The sequence below is a fragment of the Carcharodon carcharias genome, assembly GCF_017639515.1.
Source record: "Carcharodon carcharias isolate sCarCar2 chromosome 21 unlocalized genomic scaffold, sCarCar2.pri SUPER_21_unloc_2, whole genome shotgun sequence".
Lineage (NCBI taxonomy): Eukaryota > Metazoa > Chordata > Chondrichthyes > Lamniformes > Lamnidae > Carcharodon > Carcharodon carcharias.
Genome location: NW_024470576.1, coordinates 248,917 through 255,677, shown reverse-complemented (window position 1 = coordinate 255,677; position 6,761 = coordinate 248,917). Strand labels below are relative to the sequence as shown.

The 6,761-nt window shown below is 42.4% G+C and overlaps 1 non-coding gene across 1 annotated transcript; it reads right to left on the bottom strand.

Moving 5' to 3' along the window:
* Positions 1 to 2,270: 2,270 nt before the first annotated feature.
* trnae-uuc lies at positions 2,271 to 2,342 on the bottom strand. The gene has a single exon. It is a non-coding gene; the product is annotated as a tRNA-Glu (tRNA).
* Positions 2,343 to 6,761: the final 4,419 nt, after the last annotated feature.

Sequence of the window (6,761 nt, the reverse complement as noted above, 5' to 3'; positions counted from 1 at the left end):
CCAGCAGACATTTACAGAATACCCGAGTAAGTGAGTCACAAATAAAAGTCACACAAACTTTCTAAATGTTTTCAATGTAAAATTCCTTCATTTTATTGAAAGTCTGACTGTTGTGAATCTGAAAATGAGCATCATGTGATTTGTGTTACCGAGGGACTTGTTTTCCATTGTTTGTCCATCAGGTTTGTAATTCAAATTGTGTTGGATATTGAATCGAGTCCCATTTCAAAATGAGGGCACAAAGCAGGTAAATATTAAATCCCAGAACAAATCCTGAGGAAAATGGATCATAATGTTTGGAAGGAGGTGCAGCTGAGAAGTGAAAATTGTGAATGATATTATTGATGATTGAGTGGAAAGCACTGGACCCTTGGTGTCTGAGTGGTGAAAACGATGCTTTTAAAATCCACTGGGGTTTCCCCAGGAAAGTTCACATCTTATCGATTGTGCTTCTCATTATTGCTGATTTCAACCAGGTGTCCACAGAACTCTCGGATCAATGGAAGAAAAAACATCCTAAAATTCTCCTGATTTTTGGACTCTTAAGGGAATGAAGGGCTCTCGGGATCGGGTGTTGTTGCTGGGGATCCGCCATGATCTTATGGAGTGACGCAGGAGGCTTGTGAGGCCTTGTGAGTTGTCGCTGCTTCTTAGCTTCTGTTCTATTTGAGTAGAAATATCAGACAAAGCAAAGGGCAGTAGCATCCTGAGCTCAGTATCACAACTGAGCGGTCGTAGGTGCTGTCTTAAGGTTTCAATCTTTGTTGAGGTGTGGTTTCTAACCCCAATGCTGCTGAAATTGCCTTGTTGGTCGAAAAAGTGCCAGCTCACAGTTAAAGCAGGTATGTGCGGGGTTTCACTTTAACAGGAAGAACGAGGAGAGACAATAAAAATATAAATGGCTGTAGAGAAAAGGTGGGGTTGTTGAATTAGCTGAATTCCTCTTCCATAAGTTGGAATTTACACAATGGGCCGAATGTCCTCCTCTGCTGCAGTCCCCTATGATTTTATACCAATGACACTAACCTGTGCATAAAGCCAGTCATCATAGCTGAGTGGTTAAGGTGATGGAGTCAATATCCATTGGGGTTTCCCTCTTCTCATTATTCCTGGTTTTAACTTTGTGTCTAGCTCAGTCGGTAGAGCACAGGCTTGTAATTCCAGGGCCTTGGGTTCGCCTGACATTGGGCGCAGATTCTTTCAAACAAATAATTCACCAACCTCATCACTGCGGTTCTTGTGAAATTTGCACATGATGGATATTCACCACTAAAAGCATTTGATGCACAAAAATTTCAAAGCACTTTCACGCCACATCTCTCTCTGCCTCATCTCCAGCTCTCTCTGCTCTTCCAGGAGCTACTTGACCAAACGCAGTCAATTCGTGTGAACATAAAACACAATGTGATCGGTTTACAGATAACAGGGCAAAGAGACACCAGGAATTTCCTGATTCTCCCAGGTACTGATTACAGGAATGTGCACAGTGCCAATTATCCACAGTCACTCTCCTTCCAGTCTTGCCTACGTTGTTAAGCTTTGAAATTGATTTTCACACTGGGTTTCAATGTGAAGAAAGCAGAGCTGTGATAAGCTTATATTGTTCAGCAGATGTACTGCAAGAAAATACAGAACAGGCTGATGGTAACAGTGCTCTTTGGACAGGGTGAGCTCCAGTCAAGGATTGGCACCATTAATGTGTCGCTCATTTAGTCTCGTGACAAATCTCGTGCTAGAAATGAGAAGAAAACTCGCTGAATTTGCTCCGCATTTTGGTTTCAAAAGAGCCGAATGGAAGGTTAGAAAGTACATCTCACTAGAGCGGGTTATAAAATGGCAGAATAACTGTGAAAGAAGCACCCGTGCTGTTGGGAAACATAAAATTACAGAAAGTTACACATAGAAAGAGGCCATTCGGCCTCGATGAGCTGATGTGCTGTGTTTAAGGAGCAGTTGTGATTGACCCATCAGGAGTGATATCTTTGTCAGTGCAAACAGTAGTGACCAAAATTTGTCCTTCTCCCACCCATATTTTGCCTCGCGCCACCATCTCTGTGGTCAGTGCTTTGCACCCAGCCCTTCTCTTGTCCTCCTTTCATTCATTCATTCATTCACTCCACCTTTATCTTTGTTCCTGACCTATTCCAAGTGTGATATTTCCAGCTCGGAGGCGAAACTTCAACTGTCACCCCAAAGATTCTGGTGGAGCCGCGAAATCTGTTCAATCAAAAGGTGATTAATACCCATCTTAACAAGATCAAAAATCCGAATTCCCTGGCCGGGAATTGAACCCAGGGAACGGCGGTGAAATCGCCGAATCCTGACCACTAGACCACCAGGGAAGCTGTGGTGCTTTTATCAGTTTGGTTTATCGACGCTGCTTTTATCTATGTTTCCATTTTAGATGGAACAAATTCTTCAGTCAATGACAACAACAGTTGCTGTAAGCTGGAACATGAAATTGACAGTGAGGTGAAATAGTCCCACAAACTGCTCATGGGTAAATTTCAATTTCCAAAACCCACCAACATCATCACTGCGGCTCCTGTGAAACTGACAAGGGAACACAAAGCAGACATTCATCACTGAAAGCAACTGACACATCACATTCTAAACACTTGCATGTCGCACCTGTTTCTGCTTCTGTCCCTGCCTCGCCTCCAGCTTCCTCTGCCCGTCCAGCTACCAGGTCAATTAGCTGCTCGATGCAGACACAGTCAGTTCATGAACCCAAACTTCCCCTGGAAAACAGGGACAGAGAATGTGGGATCCAAGGATTTTAGAAAGAATGAGTTTGCAAATGACATAGTAAAGATAATCTGAGATCTCATCTTCCTGATTCTCCCAAATACTGATTGCAGGAATGTGCACAGTGCCAATTATCCACAGTCGCAGACTCCTTCCAGTCTTGTGCACGTTGTTAGCCTTTGAACCCACTCGCAGGAGGGATTATAAAATGACAGAATGACTGTGAAAGAAGTAACCGTGGTGGGAAACATAAGATTATAGAAAGTTATAGCAAAGAAAGAGGCCATTCGGTCCTGTGTGCTGCTCAAAGAATTCTGAAGAAGAGTCATACGGAATAGAAACATTAACTCTGTTTCTTTCTCCAGAGATGCTGCCAGACATACTGAATTTTTCCAGCATTTTCTGTTTTTATTTCAGATTTCCCGCATTCACAGTATTTTGCTTTTATCTCTGGATTTCTAGCCCAGTGACAATGCCACCACGCCACCTCCTGACTGCTGACAAATGAACAAGAAAATACAGATGTGTTTTGGTAGGTTTTCTCCTATTTAAAATGATAAATCCTCAGGCGACAGGGTTCGAACCCATGTGTTCATTTTAAACAACAAATGTAAATTATTGAACATTCACTCACACTTAAATGAGCACACTTGGATAATGCTCTTGCCAGGTTTCAAACTGCAGCTCCATCATCTGTGAAACGAATATGACCCCACTCGCCTCCATAAACCCTGCGCTGTAAAGATCCCAATGGAGCTGTCTGGAATGTTAAATGGTGACATCATGCAGCAGCACTTTGGGTCTTTGTTTTGAAGAAATGGAATTCGGCTGTTCTCATTAGGATGCTGGAGACAGACTGATCAACAATGTCATCATCAAATAGCACAGCGCAGTAAGAGGCCCTAAGATGGAAGCAAAATATTGTAGATGCTGGAAATCTGAAATAAAAACAGAAAGTGCTGGGAAAAACTCATTAAGCCTGGCAACATCTATGGGGAGAGAAGCTGAGTTAACTTTCCAAGTCAGTATGTCTCTTCTTCAGAGTCAGGCCGACTCGAAGCATTAACTCTGCTTCTCTCTCCACAGGTGTTGTCAGACCTGTTGAGTTTTTTCAGCATTACCTGTTTTTACTACAACGTGAAGCCCTTCACCCCATCATATCTGTGCCAGCTATTTTTAAAGAGCTAACCAACTTGTCTCAAATTCCTTCTCTCTTTACTTAAACCTGAGTTTTCCCCCTTTCAATCATTGTCCATTTCTCGCTTGAAGGTGGAGTTTCTGCAGAACACAGGCACAGTTTGCCTTAGTTACCAAAGTTTCTCTGACCCAATGACATGAAGACTTGGACTAGGATTCCTCATAAAGTTTTTGATACAATCATTGTTTATTGATGCAATTGATTTCATATTGAATTACAGAAGAACTTTATTCTGATCAAGCAGGTCATTATTATTTCTGAGCTGCTGTCTACAATCTAATTCCATTTGCTCTATAAACTGGAGAGCTGGATTAAGGTTCAGTCTCTGGAGGATTGGGTCTGACTCCCGCCGCTCCCAAGTTTTCAGCTGCTTCCCACTTTCGGGTACATTAGGAATTCCCTTTGGGTGAGCAAGGGACAAGTCCAGTTTAATACGGGGAGTGGGGCGGGTTGTTGTCCTTCATTTGACAGGGCGAACGAGGAGAGACAATGTAAATAGAAATTGGTGTGAAGTAAAGGTGAGTGTGTGGAATTGGTTTAGTTGCTCTTGCTGAGAGCCAGCACAGCCACGGTGGGCCGAAAGACTTACTTTACAGCCGCCTCTGCTTTCCTATGAACATGTTTTACCCAAGGAATTGCTATTAGTCGTGGACGAGAGTTGAGGATGATGTTTCTGACGTCCATCGGGGTTTCCCCAATGTTGGTTTGCTTACTGCGGTTCTCATTGTTCCTGATTTTAACCAGTGCCAACAGGATTAGTTATCAGATAAATAGAATCAAACAAAAACTCCCACGCTTTCTTATTTCCATTCATCTGCAAGGTTTTGCGAAATCTGCAGACGGAAATGGAACAAAACTTAGCCGGTTTGGTGACATCCTTTCTTTCTGGGTGTTTGTCTCTCCTTAGGCCTCTGTCACTCTCGGTGTACATGTCAGTGTGTGTTCCGCTGTGTGTGTCAATGTGCTTCAGTTCCTCATTTTCATCATCCACTCTTTATTCACCTTAGTTTTGTGGCTTCATATTAAAACCATAGAGAGGAAGTAAAAACAGGTTTAAAAGGTTCAAGAGGAATTTTGTTCCAGCATTTTTGGGTGGAGACTATTCAGCTACTCAGTGTCTGCATGCTGCAAAGAGAAGGGTGATTGAAATTTTCACTGAGCAACATTTAAACAGACAGACACCGAGTCCTTGTGGTCGAGTGGTTAAGGCAATGGACACATCGAGGGAATGAATGTGTAAATGCAAAAAGCTCAAACTGATACCCTCGGACATCAGGAACTGTATTTCTTCCCGAAGCTGTTCCACGTGTGACATTTGCAGCTCTGATGTGAAACTTCAACTCTCACTCCACTGATTCGGGTGGAGCTGTTGTGTGTTTCGGTTTGCAATCAATAAGTAAATCAGGCTTGTTTTAACAGTTTGTACCAGATCAATAAACCTTCATCGCCTGGCCGGGAATCGAGTCCATGGTGAAAGGGCGGGATCCTCACCTCTACATTAAGAGAGAAAGCTATCTATTACCCTTGCAACGTGCTTTATCTATGCCGCATTTGCCCTTTTTCAGATACTTTCACCAGAGATAAGTTTCTGCTACAGGATTTTATTATGAATGACATCTTCGGGTAATGACAGCCACTGTTTTTAAGGGGCGAGCTGCAGCGAAGGGTTGGCACCAATAAAGTGTTGTTCAACTGGTCTCGTTCCAAACCCTGTGCTGGAATTAAAGAAAAACTTTGAGTTTGCTCAGTGCCTTGACTTCAAAAGCGAGGATGCAAGAAAGTACGTTTCCGTAGCGTGTAATAAAATGTCGGAACCTGGGAAATGATGCTGGGAGACATAAAATAATAGACAGTTACAGCAAAGAAAGAGGCCATTCGGCCTGGCATGCTGCATTCAAAGAGCAGTTGCTATTGATTGGTCAGGAGTGATATTTATGTCAGTGTAAACAGTCGGCAGTGAAATCATTACCACATTACCACGGCAGACAGTCATCAGTGAAAGCAACTGACATACATCAAATTCTGCCGTTTTCATGTCACATCTTTTAATTATCTGTTCTCCATCTCAGACATTTCCCAGTCTATCAAATATCATCCATGAAGAACTTTGCCCTGATCCTCGTTCCACTAGGAGACTTACTGTGAGTAGAGCACAGCAAGTGGCTTCACAGCTTGTTGGTTATAGTACTGGTCTTGTAAACCAGTGGTCATGAGTTCAATTCTCACTGGGGCCTATAGCTGAAATTCAGTAGCAAAGTAACCTTTGAAGAGTGCACTGTAAAAAGATCTTGGAAATGATTTGAGTGGGCAATAAGATGGCAGGTAGAATGTAAGTAGGTGTGAATATGTTCACTTTGCTGTAAACATTAGAACAGCAGCATGCATTTCAAATGTGAGAAAGTGAATGTGTTAATGCTCAAAGTGTGTGTGTACAAGAAATATGGAAAATTAGGAAGCCCAATGGCATATTGGCCTTTATTACAAGGGGATTGGAGAGCAAGATTAAAGAGGTCTTTAAAGAAGTGTTTTGGTGAGATGGCATCGAGAATCCTGTGTGCTGTTTTCATCTCCACATTTATAAAAGGATACATTTTCAGTGCAGACAGTACAGAGAAGGTTCACTAAATTAGTCTCTGGAATTAGATGGTTGTCCAATGATGAAAGGTTGAATAAATTGGGCTTCTATTCCCTGGAGTTTAGAAGAATGAAAGGTAATCTCATTGAAACCTACAAAATTCTGAAACAGCTTGATAGGATGGACACAGAGATTGTTTCCACTGGTCAGGGAATCTAAAACACTGGGGAACTATCTCAG